Genomic DNA, 24,067 nt, shown 5'->3' with positions numbered 1-24,067 from the left:
GAATAGCTATTTAAATTTTCTTTTTTATGGAACTGATTGAAGATTTGAAAGAAAAGTGTAGGGTTGGACTTTTGATGATAAGCCAGTCACTGCAAAGCTCATCAATGATATTCCTTAGGACACTGCTGTGAAACACACATCTTCGCGATTTCTAATGAAATTTCCAGTGGTCTTTATTCCAAACTGACTCGAAACTCAGTTTGTGCACGCCCACCAGTAATAAGTAGCAGTGTAAATTTGTTCGGAATTGCTCCAGCTGAGACTTCTAGGCGTGGCGTGGCGTGGGCTTCAACTTTTCCGATTGCGTGTCCTGCGGAACCATACAAAGAATAGAAGCAGCAACACAACCATTGAAAATATTCTGCTGCTGCTCGCTAGATTAGCCTTTCGTGTTTAAAGCTCACACGTAGTCCTCGTGTGGATTCCATAAAGCTACGAGAGTGAAAGCACACGATATCGGCGAAGAAGGACGTCTGCCTTTGCCGGATCCGTCATAGTCGTTCTGGAGAGAAAAATGCTAGGTAATTAAACTAGCGAGTTGAGCAATAAAATCCAGACCTTTGGATTATTTTCTGATTCGGTGCGGGTGCGGAAAAAAGTGGTTCAAAGTTCTTGAAGTTATTTCGTTTTTCACCCATTCTCACGCTTCCAGAAGCTTGATTTTTTTTCTTATTCTGAATCACGTGAAACATGCTACGGTCTATTTTTTCTGGCTCTTCGAGCCAAACAGAAAACAGTATTATGCCACCGGCAAATAATTCATTCGGAAATGTGCGAGTTGAGTTGAGTTGAACTCATTCGTTCGCTACACTTATTGGGGCCCTTAAACTGGCAAACGATTGGCGTGCCTTTATTAGCTGCCTAAGCTAATGGCTTTTGGCGTTTATGATTCGAATCGTGGCCAGGCGTAATGAGCCCGTTTTTTGGACGCCATTCCGGCAGATCATCGGGTCCAGGGCTCATTGCTGGGCAAGATTTATGAGTTACGAGTTTCATTTTTTTTTCTGGGACTCGTGCCGATTGTTTATTTCGACCTCCAAAATGGCTTGCCGGAATCAATTTGTTTGACCTGTTAAGAAAAAGGATCATTAGGTGAGGTTTAAAGGCCTATTAAACTTTACAATTTCGTGTTTGGAGCTGAAACTTTAATCGCAAATTTCCGGTAGCAAAAATAATCAAGAATAAATTTCCAATGAAATAATAATAGGTTTTCACAAAAAAAAACCTGCATATTGCTTAAACCTCAAAAAGGCGAGTGCAAAAACTTAAGAATGCCAAAATTACAAAAATTACAAAAATGGTAAAAATGACAAAAATGACAAAAATGACAAAAATGATAAAAATGACAAAAATGACAAAAATGACAAAAATGACAAAAGTGACAAAAATGACAAAAATGACAAAAATGACAAAAATGACAAAAATGACAAAAATGACAAAAATGACAAAAATGACAAAAATGACAAAAATGACAAAAATGACAAAAATGACAAAAATGACAAAAATGACAAAAATGACAAAAATGACAAAAATGACAAAAATGACAAAAATGACAAAAATGACAAAAATGACAAAAATGACAAAAATGACAAAAATGACAAAAATGACAAAAATGACAAAAATGACAAAAATGAAAAAAATGACAAAAATGACAAAAATGACAAAAATGACAAAAATGACAAAAGTGACAAAAATGACAAAAATGACAAAAATGACAAAAATGACAAAAATGACAAAAATGACAAAAATGACAAAAATGACAAAAATGACAAAAATGACAAAAATGACAAAAATGACAAAAATGACAAAAATGACAAAAATGACAAAAATGACAAAAATGACAAAAATGACAAAAATGACAAAAATGACAAAAATGACAAAAATGACAAAAATGAAAAAATTACAAAAATTACAAAAATTCCAAAAAAGACAAAATGACAAAAATGACAAAAATGTCACAAATGACAAAAATGACATAAATGACAAAAATGACAAAAATGACAAAAATGACAAAAATGACAAAAATGACAAAAATGACAAAAATGACAAAAATGACAAAAATGACAAAAATGACAAAAATGACAAAAATGACAAAAATGACAAAAATGACAAAAATGACAAAAATGACAAAAATGACAAAAATGACAAAAATGGCAAAAATGGCAAAAATGACAAAAATGACAAAAATGACAAAAATGACAAAAATGACAAAAATTACAAAAATTACAAAAATGACAAAAATGTCAAAAATTCCAAAAATTTCAAAAATGACAAAACTGACCAAAATGTCAAAAATGTCAAAAATGACAAAAATGAAAAAGATGACAAAAATTACAAAAATTATAAAAATGTCAAAAATTCCAAAAATTCCAAAAATGACAAAACTGACCAAAATGTCAAAAATGTCAAAAATGACAAAAATGAAAAAGATGACAAAAATTACAAAAATTATAAAAATTACATCACAGAAATAACGAAAAATGGTATAAATATAGCTCAGAATAAGATAAATTTCAAATCAAAACACAAAATAAATACAACAATAACAACAAAAATGATACAAAAATGACCCCAAATTTTCACAAAAGTAACACGATAATTTCACATAAATTACACAAAAGTTACTTAATAATTACACAAAAATTACACAAACATTACACAAAAATAACACAAAAATTATTCAAGAATTATACAAAAATATTACAAAAATTACACGAATTATTCTTAAATATAACACAACAATTATTAATACAAATTGTCATTAAAATTTCACAAATACGGCACACAAACACAAAAAAAGTACTCAAAAATAATACTATAATCTCAATCTCAATCTCACTCAAATGACAAAAATAACACAGAAACAACACATAAATTTCAGTAAAATTGCTCAAAAAGTACGCAAAAATCACACAAAAATAACACAATAAGTAAAAACTAAGATAAAATAGGAAAAAAATGCACAAATGCAAATACACAAAAATGTAAAAAAAATCACACAAAACATACACCAAAACTTCACTCAACTCACACAAGAATTACACGAAAATTGTTCAAAACTTACACAAAAATGACAAGGAAAAGTACTCAAAATTACTCAAAAATTACACAAAAATAATTCTTTAAATTACACTAAACAACTTCGAAACCAATAAAAAAATTCAGGAAAATCACACAAAAAGCACATATAAGACACAAAAATTAATCAAAAACTTCAATATTACATCAGAATAACACCGAAATCACACAAAAATTTACAAATTTATACAAAAATAACCCAAAAATACTTAAAATAAAATAACACAAAAATCACACAGAAATTACACAGAGTCACACAAAAATTTGCACTTTAATGACACATAAATGATACTTTAATTATACAAAATTACACAAACATAACATAAATTACCACAAAAATAATACAAAAAAATAAATACAAATTGAACAAATTGTTTTCATAAATAGCACAATAATTATAAACACAAAATAGCATGAAAATTACACAAATACGGCACACTTACAGCATAAAAATTACACAGAAATAATACGAAAAACTCCACAGAAATGAAAAAAAACACAGAAACAAAACACAAAAAAAAAGAAAAATATCAAAAAATTTCACAAAAAATACGCAAAAATCACACAAAAATAACAAAAAAATAACACATTAGAAAATAAATTAAACAAGATGAAAAAATGCACCAAAATTACACAAGAATTTAAAAAAAAAATCAAACATTTACACAAAAACTACCTAAAAATTTCAAAACAAAGTTATACAAATATTACACAAAAGTGAGACAAAAAAAATATAACCACAAAAATTAATACCAAAAAAATACAAAAATTACACAAAAATTGCATAAAAATAATACAACAATAAAGCAAAATTAATAAAAAAAATAGACAACATTACACGAAAATGACTCAAAATTGATGCTTAAACGTCACAAAAATAACACAAAAATACTACAAAAGTAACACAAAAAGACACAAAGAATGGCACATTTTCTATTTATTCATTTAGTGTTTAGAGTCGTTAGTTGAATATATTTAAATGTATTTGACAATCAGGGTGGGTTAATACCATAAATTTAAAAAAAAATAAAAAACAGTTTTTTTTTTAATTGAACTACTTTTTGAGGAAAATATTCCATCAAATTTATTATTTTATGCATTTACCAAAGGTATAGAAGCCAATGATTTCCGAACTTTTTTAGATCGATTCAACTTTGTATCCTCAAAAACAAAAAGACACGCCTCGTTCTGATTAGCGAGTTGACGACCGTTTTGAAAAATTATGTCAAATGTTTTCGTCAGTCATACGTTCTTGTAGTTGTTCCGCCGCATCAACACATTCCAAATTTACTGAGTTTGTATAGAGTTTTCAAAGCAGAACTTCTTATAAACAAATCGTACAAAATAAAAAAAAAAACCTCATCGAACTCCTGAATTCAATTATCAACTTTTTTGATTTTCAATTCAGCACCAAATTCAGACCCAAAATGTTTACCGAAGCTTCAAGTCATTACCTGTTCGACCGACGACAGAAGTGCGATGAATTAGATTTGGCAGATAACAGCAAACCATTCATTTTGGGTGGTTCCCGGAAAATAAAAAGAAAACGAACGAAACTATTTTTTTTCTCTCTCTTTAGGTCTTGAATGACCGACCAAGAGTGGCAAGGATTTCTTCGATTGTAAAGCAGAAAACTGTAACTTCGAAACGACTGGCAGTCCCCATTTTCCGCTTCTATCGACAGGGTATCAGTCCTTTTGTTGGACATGCCAAATAGTTGGAAAATCTTATATCTAATAAGATAGATAATTGAACACCTCCCCTATCGACGTTCGAATTGAATGGCGAAAAGCACAATTAGTTAGCGTCGGTAACTGAGTGTGCGGCGATAAATCAAGTGCATACTTGCTCGGTAGCACATCGGTTTCGAGGATATCGGTGTTAATTAAATGACCATGGATAACATTTGTTACTGAACTAACGATGAGGTTCACTCTACTGCAGTGCGATGTACACAGAAACTTTACGAATTGAATCCAGTGGGTATTTATGATTCTTCGGCTGACTCTTGCAATCACTAGCCCTAATGATTTTTTGTTGGATAGCACTTTTCTTTTTCCTTTTATGACGGTCGCCATGAAAAGACAAAAATAAACCAAACATATCTTAACAGTAACATTGAATAATTTATAAAGCAGTCTCTCAAAGAGAATGTAAACAATTATGTTCTGGGACGTTCTGAACTTGTTCCAGTTTTTTACGGTCGCCATGTAAAGAAAAAATCTCAAGCATTAAAGATATACTAACAAGTTACATAACAAAACAGTCCATCACGGTAAATGTAAACAATTTTTATCTGGGAAGTTCAGTGATTCTTTTCTTGTTTCGATTATAGTCCCATCTTTATCATCTTTTACCATCTTTATGGCATTCACGACTTTATCAACGTTGCAGTTGGCGGATCGTTATTGAAAAACTTATCCGGTACAACTGTGTTCGATGTTTGCTCTTGGGCTCGAACTCACGGACATCGGCTCAGGAGACAACAGACTTGCCAACTGAGCTATATCACAAGCCCCCCGGAAGTTCAGTGATCATGAAAAATGTTGAATAAAAAACCTCACGGCGATCATTATTCGGTTCACCGAAAAAGCCCTCCTTTAAATTCTTGTTTCAGCCTTTTCCGAATCCTGCAGTGATACCAAAACAAAAACAGATTTATTTTCTCGCATTTGTCAACAGCCGAAAAGCAAATTGATATCATACTTTTCCCGTTTGTTATCGCCCACAACAAAGCACAACGACGGGTGACGGGAGTGTTATTTGTTGTTGATTGGAAAGTGTCTTTGGGAATCTGGGCCTCTCTGTACCGAATTTGAATCCTTCGTTAGCGTTAGCTTTTTCTGAGTTTTTTTTTTGTGGGATATGAACTCAAAACCGGAACAATAAGCTCCCAAATTGATGGTTGCCATTCTGCATTTTTTATCGGGGCTCTTCATCACCATCGGAACCGAATCACTTCACACAATCTTTTCCTCATTTTTTCGGTCCCCATCGAAAGTGACCGAATCGATGCGATGGTATCGGACAAAAGTTTTTCTTTCCTCAGAAGGATGCAGATTTTTTTTCACGGGTCTTTGGAATCGACATCCTTCTCTGGTGTCAGCGAAAGATTGAAGGATAAATTTGAAAGTATAGAAAACCTTCAATGAAGGACGACTTTAGGGATAGGATTTTGAACCCGATAAGCTCTTGAAAATAGTAGATGAATGACGAAGATATGGTTCAAATTTTGTGGAAGGATTTGCAATTTCATCGAAGGATCAAATTTCCCTTTGGGTTAAGCAGTGATTTCAGGTCGTTGATTTAAAGCAAGATTCAATGAAATGGTTTGTGCCACTAAAACTAACTTTCCCAAGTTTGATTGTATTTTTGTCATAATTTTAATTTGGAAATTTTTGTCATTTTTGTCATTTTTGTCATTTTTGTCATTTTTGTCATTTTTGTTAATTTTGTCATTTTTGTCATTTTTGTCATTTTTGTTAATTTTGTCATTTTTGTCATTTTTGTCATTTTTGTCATTTTTGTCATTTTTGTCATTTTTGTCATTTTTGTCATTTTTGTCATTTTTGTCATTTTTGTCATTTTTGTCATTTTTGTCATTTATGTCATTTTTGTCATTTTTGTCATTTTTGTCATTTTTGTCATTTTTGTCATTTTTGTCATTTTTGTCATTTTTGTCATTTTTGTCATTTTTGTCATTTTTGTCATTTTTGTCATTTTTGTCATTTTTGTCATTTTTGTCATTTTTGTCATTTTTGTCATTTTTGTCATTTTTGTCATTTTTGTCATTTTTGTCATTTTTGTCATTTTTGTCATTTTTGTCATTTTTGTCATTTTTGTCATTTTTGTCATTTTTGTCATTTTTGTCATTTTTGTCATTTTTGTCATTTTTGTCATTTTTGTCATTTTTGTCATTTTTGTCATTTTTGTCATTTTTGTCATTTTTGTCATTTTTGTCATTTTTGTCATTTTTGTCATTTTTGTCATTTTTGTCATTTTTGTCATTTTTGTCATTTTTGTCATTTTTGTCATTTTTGTCATTTTTGTCATTTTTGTCATTTTTGTCATTTTTGTCATTTTTGTCATTTTTGTCATTTTTGTCATTTTTGTCATTTTTGTCATTTTTGTCATTTTTGTCATTTTTGTCATTTTTGTCATTTTTGTCATTTTTGTCATTTTTGTCATTTTTGTCATTTTTGTCATTTTTGTCATTTTTGTCATTTTTGTCATTTTTGTCATTTTTGTCATTTTTGTCATTTTTGTCATTTTTGTCATTTTTGTCATTTTTGTCATTTTTGTCATTTTTGTCATTTTTGTCATTTTTGTCATTTTTGTCATTTTTGTCATTTTTGTCATTTTTGTCATTTTTGTCATTTTTGTCATTTTTGTCATTTTTGTCATTTTTGTCATTTTTGTCATTTTTGTCATTTTTGTCATTTTTGTCATTTTTGTCATTTTTGTCATTTTTGTCATTTTTGTCATTTTTGTCATTTTTGTCATTTTTGTCATTTTTGTCATTTTTGTCATTTTTGTCATTTTTGTCATTTTTGTCATTTTTGTCATTTTTGTCATTTTTGTCATTTTTGTCATTTTTGTCATTTTTGTCATTTTTGTCATTTTTGTCATTTTTGTCATTTTTGTCATTTTTGTCATTTTTGTCATTTTTGTCATTTTTGTCATTTTTGTCATTTTTGTCATTTTTGTCATTTTTGTCATTTTTGTCATTTTTGTCATTTTTGTCATTTTTGTCATTTTTGTCATTTTTGTCATTTTTGTCATTTTTGTCATTTTTGTCATTTTTGTCATTTTTGTCATTTTTGTCATTTTTGTCATTTTTGTCATTTTTGTCATTTTTGTCATTTTTGTCATTTTTGTCATTTTTGGCTTTTTTGTCATTTCTGTCATTTTTGTCATTTTTGTCATTTTTGTCATTTTTGTCATTTTTGTCATTTTTGTCATTTTTGTCATTTTTGTCATTTTTGTCATTTTTGTCATTTTTGTCATTTTTGTCATTTTTGTCATTTTTGTCATTTTTGTCATTTTTGTCATTTTTGTCATTTTTGTCATTTATTGTCATTTTTGTCATTTTTGTCATTTTTGTCATTTTTTGTCATTTTTTGTCATTTTTTGTCATTTTTGTCATTTTTGTCATTTTTGTCATTTTTGTCATTTTTGTCATTTTTGTCATTTTTGTCATTTTTGTCATTTTTGTCATTTTTGTCATTTTTGTCATTTTTGTCATTTTTGTCATTTTTGTCATTTTTGTCATTTTTGTCATTTTTGTCATTTTTGTCATTTTTGTCATTTTTGTCATTTTTGTCATTTTTGTCATTTTTGTCATTTTTGTCATTTTTGTCATTTTTGTCATTTTTGTCATTTTTGTCATTTTTGTCATTTTTGTCATTTTTGTCATTTTTGTCATTTTTGTCATTTTTGTCATTTTTGTCATTTTTGTCATTTTTGTCATTTTTGTCATTTTTGTCATTTTTGTCATTTTTGTCATTTTTGTCATTTTTGTCATTTTTGTCATTTTTGTCATTTTTGTCATTTTTGTCATTTTTGTCATTTTTGTCATTTTTGTCATTTTTGTCATTTTTGTCATTTTTGTCATTTTTGTCATTTTTGTCATTTTTGTCATTTTTGTCTTTTGTGTCATTTTTGTCATTTTTGTAATTTTTTTCATTTTTGTCATTTTTGTCATTTTTGTCAATTTTATCATTTTTGTCATTTTTGTCATTTTTGTCATTTTTGTCATTTTTGTCATTTTTGTCATTTTTGTCATTTTTGTCATTTTTGTCATTTTTGTCATTTTTGTCATTTTTGTCATTTTTGTCATTTTTGTCATTTTTGTCATTTTTGTCATTTTTGTCATTTTTGTCATTTTTGTCATTTTTGTCTTTTGTGTCATTTTTGTCATTTTTGTCATTTTTGTCATTTTTGTCATTTTTGTCATTTTTGTCATTTTTGTCATTTTTGTCATTTTTGTCATTTTTGTCATTTTTGTCATTTTTGTCATTTTTGTCATTTTTGTCATTTTTGTCATTTTTGTCATTTTTGTCATTTTTGTCATTTTTGTCATTTTTGTCATTTTTGTCATTTTTGTCATTTTTGTCATTTTTGTCATTTTTGTCATTTTTGTCATTTTTGTCATTTTTGTCATTTTTGTCATTTTAGTCATTTTAGTCATTTTAGTCATTTTTGTCATTTTTGTCATTTTTGTCATTTTTGTCATTTTTGTCATTTTTGTCATTTTTGTCATTTTTGTCATTTTTGTCATTTTTGTCATTTTTGTCATTTTTGTCATTTTTGTCATTTTTGTCATTTTTGTCATTTTTGTCATTTTTGTCATTTTTGTCATTTTTGTCATTTTTGTCATTTTTGTCATTTTTGTCATTTTTGTCATTTTTGTCATTTTTGTCATTTTTGTCATTTTTGTCATTTTTGTCATTTTTGTCATTTTTGTCATTTTTGTCATTTTTGTCATTTTTGTCATTTTTGTCATTTTTGTCATTTTTGTCATTTTTGTCATTTTTGTCATTTTTGTCATTTTTGTCATTTTTGTCATTTTTGTCATTTTTGTCATTTTTGTCATTTTTGTCATTTTTGTCATTTTTGTCATTTTTGTCATTTTTGTCATTTTTGTCATTTTTGTCATTTTTGTCATTTTTGTCATTTTTGTCATTTTTGTCATTTTTGTCATTTTTGTCATTTTTGTCATTTTTGTCATTTTTGTCATTTTTGTCATTTTTGTCATTTTTGTCATTTTTGTCATTTTTGTCATTTTTGTTATTTTTGTCATTTTTGGCATTTTTGTCATTTTTGTCATTTTTGTCATTTTTGTCATTTTTTGTCATTTTTGTCATTTTTGTCATTTTTGTCATTTTTGTCATTTTTGTCATTTTTGTCATTTTTGTCATTTTTGGCATTTTTGTAATTTTTGCCATTTTTGCTGTTTTTGTAATTTTTGCCATTTTTGCCGTTTTTTCCAGTTTAAAAGTATTTAATTAAGTAGATTTTAATTAATGTTCTTAATTGATAACAACAAATTTCATTTTGATTAATTTTAGATTTTTGGAGAATGAGTCGATAATTTTCGTTCGCGGTAGACCATTTTAATGCGGTTTTGACATAATTTTCATGGTAATTGGATGAGAATATCATAGAAATCGACTGATATAATTTTGAAATAACATTTTTTAATTAACGAAATCAGTCTATCTGTCTCTCGTATCTAGTTTTGGTTCTTGCTGAACTTGCAGACATAGTGTTTGACATTTTTGCCGCTTGAATGGTGGAACCTAGCCCCGGAAAACAATAAGTAAACAGCATTTTCGCCAATCTTACCAGATAAGCTAACTGGTTTTCCTCTCTGCACCGGACCGGAGTCAAAGGATGAATGAGGGTGGTCGGAAAAAGAGAAAAAATAAACAATGAATGGAAGAGCGACTCGCAGCACATCTCACTCAAATTACCATTTTCCACCATCCATTCCCATTCACTGGAAACAAAACTCCTACACAAAGCAGCAAGAAAACTGGCGCGGAAAAAAATGGCCACACTGATAAGGATCCGGTTTTGGTTTGGCTTTACGGATGATTAATTGCGACAGGTTCAGTGTGTGTGCGTTCCATTGCTGCGTGAGAAAATGATCCCATCCGGCTCAATGACAAGTTGGGCCTGAACGAGAAAAACAGCGGAAAAACAATCACCAAACCAGCCAGCCACTCAGCCAAACTTTCGGCTGATGGCGGTTTTGTTTATTCGCATTTCTTTTTTTTTCGGTGAAAAAGGAAGGGGGCATTTTTGCTTTCACTCTCATCCGGCCGGGAAAATGTTTAACCAGTGGAATGCCACTCGCGTGGAGCAATATTATAAATCATTCTCCGGTGGAAAAAAGATGACACAATCTGCTGTTTTTCTGTGGGCACTCAGCTATACAAGACTGTGATTAAATGAGATATCACGTCGTTGTTTTTTTTACATTCGAATGGAAGCGACAGACGCATCTTGACGGAATCTTGACGATGGACGTTTCAATTTAGTATTGAATGTATTATTCAAACTTAAGAAAGGGCTTTCCTGCAGAAAAATAGAATTTATATGAAAGTTATCTTAGGCTCACAGGCTCACAGTTTATTTGGTAAGGTTAGTAAAACAGACAGTAAACAGTAGTAAACATAATTAAAATCAATGATGCTTGGGATTTACAAGCCATTCTCAACACCCCACACATGGTCCTTTTTCTCTTTTCGACTGATCAAAAACGGCGCCGGCCATCTCTTCTTTGAAGAAAACTTTTTTTTCCGGCTTGTAATAAAGCTCTCGCGGCTAAGTAGTTTCTTTCTGAGCCGATGTTCATGAGTTGAACCCAAGAGTAAATATTGAACATAATTGTAAGGGATAAGTACATCTATCCCCCACTGCATCGTTGATATAAGTCTCGAATGACATGAAGATGTAAAAATGACTATAATCGAAACAATTTTATTTGTAATATGCAGAGATAAGGGGTTGAGTAAAAAGAGAATCTCACTAATTTTTTTTCCCTTAACCAACCTTGTCTTCTAGGACGTGGCCGGCGCCGTTATTGATTATTTGCAAAGGGTAAGCATGAGTTTAGTGCACTGAAAATATATTGCTTTACCCAAGTATCTATTTATTGGCCTTTACGCAAAGCTGATGGCCTTGATCAATCACGGAGTAGCAACGATTAGCAATGTGGAACTTTTTGTGGTTAGGCACACCAGCAATCGTTGAATTCGGAGTGCCTGAATAAAAAATATAGTTTTAAAAAATATGAAAAGTAAAAAATGTTAAGAGCTATGTTCTTCTCTAAACTCAAAATTTCAAATTACTTATCAAATTTTTATAAACGGAAAAATAATTCTAGAGTATTAATTTCAACTCAGGACTAAAGCCATAACCTAGAGATCTTATCCCAAGTCCACAATTCTATTACAGTTTTTTTTCTCCCTTGTTGCGATTTTTTCCAAATTTTTTTTTTGCAAAATAAATCAAGAATTTGTATAATTTCCAATATTGTTTTAATTTTATTTTTAAATAATTTAGCTTTGCCTTGAATAAAAACCAACACCAAATGTCGAAACATCGAGCACATTATAAATTTTGTTTTTGCTTTCTTTTGACTGAAATGCAAATTAAATTTAAAAAAATGAGCATGTATTTTGAATTGTATTTAAATGAATGTTTTTTTGGAAGTTTTTAAAATGATTGATTGATGTGTTTCGATAAAAAAAAACAACATTTCAACTGTTTTTCTTGGAAATTTCAATCGAATAATATGAATATTAGCGAATATTGAGGAATTCCGCCCGGATTCACACGGCTCAGATACTTGCGTGAAAATTCTTGAAAGCTTAGGACGTTGTCACTCAACCTCTCAATTCTCTTGATAAGGTCATCCATGGCATTCCAACACTATTGTTAGGTTTTGAGGGAAGTGTAGAAATCACCAAATCACGACAGAAGACACAATTCGTATTGATCAGTCTCGAGCTGTCATTTATAGATTTGCTAAAAATATCATTCTTATTTCTGATTAAACAGTCTCACAAATTTTGGTGCAACTTAGGAGTTGACAGAAGGTGAGTCGATTACGTCAACGTGGTAGTATTTTTAACAATTTATTGTTAGCGAGATACAATCAAAAATTATAGTTAAAACTAACAGTATAAGAAACTGTTCCAAATCAAGACAGAACCATTTTTCGTATGGAGGTACTCTTCTTATACCCTCTGATCATGTCATATATGATTCCTTTCGCTTGATCATTTTTTTTTTTTAAACGAACACACACATATAGGATCTCAGTGAAACTTCATGTTTCTTTGAAGAGATCTAAATTCTACTTAAGACTAAGCGTACATCTTTCAAGGATATAATGGCTAGCATTTTAGTTATGCTAACACCACCAACCCAAAGAAAGAGTACTTTGTTTGCCGTGACCAAGACTTGATCTCATGACCTCTGGCTTAGAAGACTTGAACGCAATCCTCTAGGCCACGGTCGGCGGCTAATTTCTCGAGGTTTTAATGATACGGAAGCAGGCACCCTTGCTATTTACCCACTCTGCTTTGGAAAGAGGGAGAGGTCTCGAATAATCATAAAAACATTTTTCGAAACAAATTACCGTCTTATGCCTAAATTGGTTCCGAAAAGGAAGCCCTTCTCCTTCTTTATCAGTAAACCACTGTAGGTTGAGAAAGCCTTAAATTATGAAGCAGATAATATTTGCACCCAATTATCCTCCAGGAGGCTTCGAGTAGTTAAAAGAAAGGTCAGGCCTCGAATCTTCAAGAGGAGAGGTTTATGTGGTCAACAAGAGTCAACAAGTATCAACAAGAGGAGGGGTATACATGAGTGGTTACCTCGAGTTATTACATGGAGAGATCAGATCTCGAGTCGCTAAGGAAGAGATCGGGCCTTGAATCGTGCTGAGGGGAGGTGTACGCCAAACTCGAAGCGATGCGAAGAGGGGTCGGATCTTGAATCGTAAGAGGAGAGATCAGACCTCGAATCGCGAAGAGGAGAGGTTTATGTAGGAATCTGTGTCCACGATGAAATTGCTACACATAAAATTTATTCGCAAAATTCGAGTTTTCATCCGATTGACATCAAATTTTTCACAACTATTAAACTTAATTTTACCATTTAACTCGTATTTTATTTACAGTCCATACGCCCGCACCTTGGCCTTTACCCCGGCGATAAGATTCTGCACAACCTATGAATCAACCGTTTTTTGCATGTAAACGCATACATTTCTCATTTCCTCGACTGTCTTCACTACCTTAGGTCGTTTAAGAAGGTGCTGCTTCATAATCGCCCAGTACTTCTCTATGGGTCGGAGCTCCGGAGTGTTGGGAGGGTTGAACATTTTCGGCACGAAATTGATCTTATTGTCCGCATACCACTTCAGCACGTCCTTGGAGTAGTGGTATGAGGCCAAATCTGGCCATAAGATTGGTGGGACGATGTGAGCCTTCAGGAGAGGAAGCGGCCGCTTCTGAAGGAACTTTTTCATGTACACCTGTCCGTTCATCGTGTCCTGGGTCACGAAAGGTGCACTCCGGTTCCCGTACGTACAGATGGCTTGCCTAACCAGGAATTTATTCGCAAATTTGGACATCTTCTGAGTGCGGACATGCTCCGAAAAGCTGAACTTATCTTTGGCCGTGAAAAACAAGTTGCCGGGGTTCTGTTTGAAATCGGCCTTCACATATGTTTCGACGTCCATGATGCAGCATTCAACTTTCGTCAGCATGTTGAGGTACAACTTCATGGCACGAATTTTGGCGGACTTGTTCTACTTTAGCCTTAGTTTTGGTCTTCTGGACAAAATTTCGGCTTAGGTGCAGCTTCTTAGCCACATCCCGAACGAAGGCCTTCGGGTTTCGGTTGAAGGCCCCAACTAGACGGTTGGGATTTTGGGTGTTGAATGGAAAATTTTTCCTTCACTTCTGGGCTTACGATCGGTGGCCAATATTTCCTCGAACCGCTCAATCACACGCGACACCGTGGAATTCGCGATTCCCAACGTTTTAGCGATGGAACGATGCGAGAGATCCTTGTTCTTGTGATGAATGCGCAAGATTTTATCACACACGAGCTGTTCTTTCGACTACACATACAATAACATAAGGCAGGGCCATAAGAAGAACCGGCTCATTTGATGGCAATTTTTTTTTCTGAACCATTTTTGCTAAATGCATGCATAATGCACAAGTGAAAAAAAAAGTAATTGTGCTATGTACAAATTATTCAGGTTAAAGTTATTTTGCATTATAAGAACAATAAACTAGATACTTACTAGATATTTTTCCGCAAAGTTTCCGGACTGGGACAATCCAGCAAATTTTATCTTAAAACATGCGAAATAAGAGCATATTGTTTGAAATTATATCTTTGAAATCCAGCCAATATGCAGACAAATTGTGGAATTATTCCATTCAAATCAAGATGAAAATCACGTGAAAAACTGTTTTTATTTTATCCAAACACATCCGCCGATACAATGTTTACCGATACGATGTTTATTTTTGCAAATTAAAAAAAAAATTGGGCGCAGGATACATAATCCAAAGGACTCAACTGAATTTTTCGTTTGATTTTGCAAATGGAGTGAGAAAATCTGGTTAAAATCCGAACAATCTGGTAAGCTTAGTCTAACTTTATTGGGATTCAATATTTGGGACTCAACTAAAATCAACAAGTGAGAAATGTTTTAAAGAAACTATTGTAGAATTGTGGTGCTGGAATGAGATTTCGAGGTTTTGGAGTTGAGATTGTTACACTATTGTTACTCTTTTTTTTTTTTTGTTTCGATTATAGTCGCTTTACCATCTTTATGGCATTCGCGACTTTATCAACGGTGCAGTTGGCGGATCGTTATTGAAAAACTTATCCGGTACAACTGTGCTGCGATGTTTGCTCTTGGGCTCGAACTAGCGGACATCGGCTCAGAAGACAACAGACTTGCCAACTGAGCTATATCACAAGCCCGCATTGTTACTCTTGATTAATTTTAGTTGTTCATCAAAATTTAATTAGAAATGTCAAATTGAAAAAAATCACTTGGCATTTTTTTAACCTTCTTGAGGGGGGTGGGGTGTATAACCCCCAAAACCCAACCGTTCCTACGGCCATGACACAAGGTGATATATTCCCGGTGATGACGTCATTGCTATCCATCTAGTTGGCCTCGGTGTCTGCTGCATTATCTTACTTTTTTTCCTGGGATTATCTTAAGCGCCCAAAGCTTTTTGACTTGCACGCTGTTCGAAGATAGGAATAACATCACTTGTTTACAATCAAACGATTTGTTTACTCATGGGAGTAGGCTACCATGTTTTATTTTTACCGTAGATGAGAGGTTTTGCTGACAGTGGTCTCGTCTATGAGCATTGCCTTGGAGCGCACTAGTGTTAATAAATCTACCACTATTAAACCATAGTGTGTCAAACAGTCCCAGGTAGGAACTAGATCTGTGGCCCCAGGTGGATTCTAGGGAGTAGGAGGTATAAATACACGGAGTATATCATGTAAACGGTAGGTAAATTTCGCCCGTCACGCTTGACCCGACTAGTTTTGTTCCATCAATCGACCGGCAGCGTACACAGCAAAAAAAGTATTGTGATATTACATCGAAAACGTGCACATAACTTGAGTCGCAAATGGTACCTAATATTACATCATTTTGATGTTCAAGCTTTTGCACACATAGGATGTACAAAATTACACGAAATGATTGTAACGTAGTAGACGGATTCGAGCATACAAAAAATAGAAGGCTTTCGATACGAATCGTTTAGATTTAGCATAACTTTTTTTGGATAATTTTTTATTGATTCAGGATAATTTGTCAATATTCAAATATTAGTCTCAGAGTTCAGACTTTGGTTTGTTTCTAGGAGTTCAGGGATAGGAAAAGTAAATCAGAATTAGGTACTTACACTCATCAATAATTTTATTAATTGAATATTTGTCATTACCTAAATCTAAATCTAAATCTAAAAATAGGATGGTTCTTCTTGGGCTGTCTGGAAAAATGGTTTTTTTGGAGCGATGGATTAACCTTTTGAAAGGGAGGACACGTCCAGAACACGAATTCTTTTCGTCTACTTTGCAACTTCCTCAGTTCTGAAAACTTCTGACATAATCCACTTCCTTTTCAAAACATAACTTGAGTTTCGGCCTCTTGCACGATGATGGAACAATGAATAGACGACATTCAATTGTGTTCTTGGTCAGCGTTTCACACATCAGAAAATTCCAATCCGCGTCCTTTGGATGACCAAGCTCTCGTGTTTGCAAGCTAGAACTGGTAGTCTCTGTTAGAAATTGATTGAAAAATTACTGAGAGGATGAACATTACAAAATACTTATCTTCATATCCGGATGTTTGAAAGCCTCGAATCTGTTTGGGATTGGTGGTTTGGGCAAATAGCCTAAAACAATAAAAATATGAGAATCAGTTCGGAGATGTGGTTTTGCTAATAATTTTAATGAAATTTGATAGTACTTACCAGCAGAACAAATCCTCCTGAGCCCCGCAATCCGTTTCTCAGTTTTTGATATTGATAAAATTTCAAACGTCAATTGAAAATAACATTGACTACTCGATGCAGTATTACATAGAAGGTTGAGATATTACACTACATGACTTGTTCGCGTTGTGTACATCATTTTGATGTAATATTTTAGCGAAAATCCTGTCGGTCACAGAAATTACATCGGCCATCGTTACATTTTTTTTTGCTGTGTACTCAATTGACGGAACCTCACTACTCGCATGACGGATAAAGCACGTCAAATGAAACATGTCTCCGTCACACGACTAGCAAAGCTCCTATTTATACATGGTCAAATTTCTCCTGCGAGTGACTGACAAAGCTCTTCACACTTCAATCGGCTGTTGACGGCAGGTATACAACTAATTGAACGACTTGCTGGCAGAGAGCAACAATAAATAGTAATAAAAATTGAAAACGGGCTTGCTGACAGGACAAGAGCAACAATAATAATAAATGCGTTTCTTTTTTGTCTTCGGTCGTTTGAATGCGATTGGTGGATGCTTGACTACGAAATTCTTTTAGCTTCAAACGACGGGGGATACGTGACTGGCAAACGAAGTGACTGGCGTATAAGGAACAGTCAATTGAATTTGACGGACCAAGTGGCTTCACAGTCACAGTTTTTTGACTAATGACGATGACCTTTGTCAAGCCTGATCATGAGTCTTCCCATGGACCAAATGCAGCAAACTGGGGGGACGCGGTGGCTCGCCGTGCCTTGGAATACAAACCGTAATCCGGGATTTACCACCTGGGTAATCAACTAGTAAAAAAAACTTGAAGATGGCTCTGGGCCGTAGTTCCACCTACCCGTGGTCTACAGTGGCATGGCCAAGAGAACTACACGTCACACTTGGTACAGTCATCTCGCCGACAGCCTGCGTACCGAGTGTGGCACAAACGAAGTGTGACTGGGTGCCTTGGTACCAGTGCAGTGCTCAGTTGCAAGCAAAGGAAGGGGTCGCCACCAAGGTTGCCGAAATCACAGAAAAATCTATAATTTCACAGAATTTTGAGCCAAATTTCATCACAGAATCTGTGTCACAGAACACAGAATTTTTGGAATATTCACAGATTTCACAGAATTTTAAGATTTTGAACGTTTTTTTCAAAATTAATTTTTCATGTTAATTAAAATTTTGGATAATTATCTTTGAATTGGAGAAATATAATAAAATTGATAATGTTAATGTAAAAAATGACGCAATTTGATATCACTTTTGAATGAAATTAATGGAAAAGCATCACAGAAAATCGTCACAGAATTTTTGGGTAAAAACACAGAAAGTCAGAATTTTTTTTCGTCAAAACACAGAATTTTTTTCGGCAACCTTGGTCGCCACGCGTGTCGGGAAGTCGTGAACCCGATATACGGAGCGACCAAACGTGTGTGCGCGGGTGTTGATCGTTCTGCCTTTTCAGGAGGTTCCTGGCCTCGATTAGCGGATATGATCGAGGGCCGTTCAGATACTACTTGGACAGAAAAATGAGATTTTTGACCCCCTCCTCCCCCTCCGTGGACAAGCGTGGACATTTGGCAAACCCCTACCCCCATCCCCGGATTTCCACATGGACCGATTTGAAATAGTTTTTTTTTAAATACCTATAATTTGACAGTTAGAAAACACCACTTTTTTTGTTATTGAAATGGCTGATTTTGAAAAAAACTGAATAATAATTCCGTGATAGAAAATAATTTTTAAAATTTTAAATTTCTAAATTATCATATTTATCACTTGTAGCTACTAATTGTTTAAACTTAAACTGGAAACCATTGAATTTTAAGATTTTGATTCAAACATCTTAATATTTATTCACCTTTAGAAAATATTTTGAAAGTAAGTATATCCACGTGGACATGACTCAAACCCCTACCTCCCTCTCCGTGGACAAGCGTGGACATTTCCATACCCCCCCTCCCCCCTTACTAATCCTATTAAACCCTCCCCCCCTCCCCCTAAGTTGTCTACGTGGTATGTGAACGGCCCCTCGACACACGACAGGCAGAGTAGAGGGTCTTGTGCCGGAAACATGTGGCGCCCTGACCTCAAGTCTTATGAGAAGAGGTGGGGCCTCAGATTGAGTCTCAAAGAGTTGAGACAGAGAACACGTTAAGTGGGAAAGGTGTGGATCTCCAGACACGAGGAGAGGCGAGTCTTTTCATCTCTAATCGTATCAAGAGACGGAGCGAAAGAGGGTTTTCAGGACAAGAGGAGATACGACATCTTCTCGAAATGTGACAAGAAGCCGAATGTCAGCCTCGAGTCACAAGTAGCGGCGAACGACAAGTTGACCTCAAGTTGAGTCTTGAATCGTGACTGTGACGTCAGATCCTGTCGAGGCGGATCCAACATCGAGTCAGATCACTTTCTGATGATGGTGAAGATGCGTCCAAAACTATCCAGAGAGAACGAAAGAGTAGTGCAATGAGCCAATCGTGGAAACTCACTGACAGGCGGAAGGGAGTCCGAATTTTCCAGTATAAAAAGCGCCGCCTGGAGGAGGAGGAGCTCGAGGAGCTGGACCAGCTGCATCGTTCTCAGACACTCAAACACGGAAGCTCTATCAGAAGCTCAACGCATCCCGCTAAGGCTTCATGCCGCAAGCCAAAATGTGCTGGGATAAAGGCACTTCGATGACCACCTGAACGGTACACATGGAAGAGACCAAGACCAATAAGGGGGTCTTGACTGTGAAAACTACCGAGCGATCATCGTCCTCGATGTCGCCTACAAAGTACTTTCCCAAATCCTACTCCGCCGCCTACCGTGACAAGCAAACAGATTCGCGGGACGTCATCAGGCCTGCTTCATAGAGGGACGGTCTACGGTGAACCACGTCGGAAGGATTGGGTTGATGATAAATACGTTTGATAAAGGGTGTCCACTATGAAATTGTCACACTTTGAAAATGTTCTAAATGCTCCGTTCGCAATGTGACTAAGAAGCTGCAACTAAGCCGAAGTTTTGTCCAAAGGCCAAAATTAAGGCTGGGCTTCGATCGATCAAGTTACAAAAGCCCCCAAATCGTGACGAGAAGCAGAACAAGTCCGCCAACACCCGTGCCAGGAAGTAATACCTCAACATGCTGACGAAAGTTGAACGCTGTATCATGGACGACGAAACATATGTGAAGGCCGATTTCAAACAGACCCCCGGCAACCTGTTTTTCACGGCCAAGGATAAGTTCAGCGTTCCGGAGTTCGGATTCCTGGTTTGGCAAGCCATCTGCACGTGCGGGAAGCGGAGTGCACCTTTTGTGATCCAGGACACTATGAACGAACAGGTCTTCATGAAAAAGTGCCTCCAGAAGCGGCTGCTTCCTCTCCTGAAGGCCCACATCGTTCCAACAATCTTCTGGCCGGATTTTGCCTCATGCCACTACTCCAAGGACGTGCTGAAGTGGTATGCGGACAATAAGGTCAATTTCGTGCCGAAAATGTTCAACCCTCCCAACACTCCGGAGTTCAGCTCGCCCCATCAAGAAGCACTGAGCGAGTATGAAGCAGCATCCTAATCAACGACCTAAGGTAGTGAAGACAGTCGAGGAACTGAAGAAAGAATTGGTTTACATGCAAAACATTGTTGATTCACAGGTTATGCAGAATGGCCTGGGTAAAAACCAAGGTGCAGGCATTTGCTTATGGACTGTAAATAAAATACGAGTAAAATGGTGTAATGGATTTTAATAGTTATTTTTCAATCCCTGAAAATTTGATGGCAATCGGATGAAAACTCGAATTTTACGAATCAATTTTGTGTGTGGCAATTTCATCGTGGATACCCTTTAAGATGATTGTTCGGTAAAAGAGGTCGAATCAAGGACCAACTTTTGCTCGACCATGGGTAGGATCATCTTCGGTGCCGATGATACCCGATGTTTTTGGCGTTCACAGTTGTCTTTAAAGTCAGAAGCATGGATGCTTCTACTTGGCCGTTTTGAAGCTTAGGGTAGTACAGAGCGACCGGTTCCAGAACAAATGTATTGACCCTCCTGTCCCGTGTTTAGCATGGATTCTTACAGGTTCTCGCACAAACTGTCAATTTTATCAAAATCAATCAAATTACCTTTACAACACAAAAAAAATCCACCCCCGCATCATCACCAAATTCGTCATGTACTTCTACCAAAGTTCTTTATATTCGATTGAACATAACAGTACTAGATGCCTGGAATTTCAATTCAATTCTTTACTCCCTTTCCTTTTGAAGTCCTTAAAACAATTAATTTTAAACTCCTGACTATCCATTGCGATGATAAAGAAATAATCGTTACCGTTTTTATTTTCAACAAGCAATTTGGGTTCCCAAAGGGAAAATATCCTCTCGGCTTCCAGGAGCACCAGCTATTTGAGATTCAACCGTGCTTTTGGAAAATATGGAGAAGCGAGATGGGTTTACATAGATGTCAGCACCGATGGGCATGATTCATTTGCATGATAAAGCGGTTGAACGTGATCCGGCCTCATTGTCATCGGTTCTAGCTGGAATTAGAAGCCGCCTCAGCCTCGAGCAAGCTTCGGATAAAGGATGACAAATGTTGCTGCTAGACTCAAATTTAATCCATAACAGCGAAGAGGAAACGAGAAGATGGGGAGTTTTGCGGGTGAACACTCTCTCAAAATTGTGAATATTTAAGTTGAGGTTTGGAAACAATCGGTAAGGTTTCTTTATCAAATATTGTATCAATCGTATGGCACTTAAATATTCTACTCACCTCACACAGTGATTTATGGAGCCTGAAGTGCTATGCTGAAGAAGTCTTAATCCATTAAGCCGCACGATATCACTTGCGCGTTATTGTAAGAAAGCGTCAGCTGAATGCGGTGTGAAAATTTTCTATTACCCGTAGCAGGGTACCACTTTTTGATCCCTAAGAGCACAAACTATGTCGCAACAATAATAGGAACCTCTTGGTTTTCCGGAGCCATAAATCGTCGTCTTGTCGACTGTAAAACGGCTCTTTTATTCTTCCGGCTCTTTCACTTTATTACATGAATGGGATGGCATGGCAGCGCGGCTTCAGATGGCGTGAAAGTGAAATATTCGCGCCTCTTCTTCTGTTTTTCTATGACCCCCACCACATTCATACATTAAAAGGAAGAACGCTTGACATAGGCCACTTCACACCTTTTTCTGTATGAAATCGTCCTTCAGCTTAGTTTTGCTCTGCTGCAACTGTCACTATTGTAACGTTAAGCACTTACTCAAAAACCCTCCCGAAGACGACGAAGACAACGACTAGGACAAAGTTAATGACTTCCACTTTTAGCTGTTTCTCTCTTTCAGAAATACACCAGCTCGGCAATTTTGCCGCAAGCATTCAACCCTAAGACAACCGCCTTGAGGAAGTCACGCAGAAAAACTGACAGGACCAAATAAACTTCCAAAAAAACCACCCCCACTTGCTAGGCTGTTGTCGATCGCTCAAATAAGCCACAAAGCATCATACATCTTGGGCCACGTTTTGAACCCCTTTTCTTCTCCTCCAGCTCAACTCACAGCAACACTTCACACGGTCGCCATACAATGGGTTATTCTTTGTAATTTTGCGCGCCACCGCTCGATTCTGTTGACGAAGCAATTTTTCTTATTTTCCTCCTACGGCGGCCGACCACACATTCATATATTGTAGCTCACGAGGCATGAATGGAACCCCCACCGGGTGTGACACCAAACCGGATTCCCACCAAAAGCACGCTCGCGTCCCTTCAATCCAAGAGGAATTCAACGCAAAACCCAAAAGATTATCCTCCGGCAGCCGCGGCGGGTGGACCAGAACAATTGGTCGTCGTCTGTTGTTTGACTGGGTGTCGTCTTCAGAAATCACGGACGATATATCCTGCTTTGAGAATTGTAACTCACTGTGTTATCACTCAACGTAGAAACACTCACCGAGCCAGCTGAGTGACCACCCACGAGAGTGACTTCTGTTATCAGCGAGTAAGGTGGCGGGAAACGACGAACCGAGTTTTAGAAGCTAGCGATAGGATATACCCGGAGCTTTCAAACGGCAAGGAAAACAAACGACGACGTCTGCTTCCGATGGTGGCCAACGCAGAACTGATTGGGTCGGGACCACCCCGAGCAGCAGCTGATGGTTGAAGCACGGTAACAACACACAAGTGGCGATTCTGCTGTTTCTCTGGTGCTTTGACAGCAGCAGCACCCAACCACCCACAAATTGGTGGTCGGGCTGGAGTGATCAGAGGTGGTTTGGGGGTATACATTTGGTTTAGATTGTAACATTTATCGTGAAAAACTTTCTTCAATCTTCAGTAATTTTCTTGATTGTTTTGAAGTTGATAACTTCATTGATAAACTTGACTTTCTAGATATTTTTTATAATTTCGACTGTTTAATTCCAAAATTTTCAAAATTTTTTTTCTTGATTTCCTAGATTTTCTTGATTTCCTTGAGTTTCATGATTTTCTTTATTTTCTTGATTTTCTCGATTTTCTTGATTTTCTTGATTTTCTTGATTTTCTTGATTTTCTTGATTTTCTTGATTTTCTTGATTTTCTTGATTTTCTTGATTTTCTTGATTTCTTGATTTTCTTGATTTTCTTGATTTTCTTGATTTTCTTGATTTTCTTGATTTTCTTGATTTTCTTGATTTTCTTGATTTTCTTGATTTTCTTGATTTTCTTGATTTTCTTGATTTTCTTGATTTTCTTGATTTTCTTGATTTTCTTGATTTTCTTGATTTTCTTGATTTTCTTGATTTTCTTGATTTTCTTGATTTTCTTGATTTTCTTGATTTTCTTGATTTTCTTGATTATCTTGATTTTCTTGATTTTCTTGATTTTCTTGATTTTCTTGATTTTCTTGATTTTCTAGATTTTCTAGACTTTCTTGATTTTCTTGATTTTCTTGATTTTTTGATTTTCTTGA

General features: G+C 35.1%; 1 long non-coding RNA gene across 2 annotated transcripts in view; it reads right to left on the bottom strand.

Moving 5' to 3' along the window:
- LOC129747264 (uncharacterized) overlaps positions 1-23,220 on the bottom strand; it is a 76,690-nt gene extending 53,470 nt beyond the window's left edge. For both annotated transcript variants that reach the window (XR_008737477.1, XR_008737478.1), the window contains exon 1: positions 21,891-23,220. This is a non-coding gene — a long non-coding RNA (uncharacterized LOC129747264). The remainder of the gene's footprint in view (positions 1-21,890) is intronic.
- Between the last annotated feature and the right edge of the window lie 847 nt (positions 23,221-24,067).

Source organism: Uranotaenia lowii, chromosome 2 (assembly GCF_029784155.1).
Source record: "Uranotaenia lowii strain MFRU-FL chromosome 2, ASM2978415v1, whole genome shotgun sequence".
NCBI classification, from domain to species: domain Eukaryota; kingdom Metazoa; phylum Arthropoda; class Insecta; order Diptera; family Culicidae; genus Uranotaenia; species Uranotaenia lowii.
This window is presented reverse-complemented; position numbering and strand designations above follow the sequence as displayed.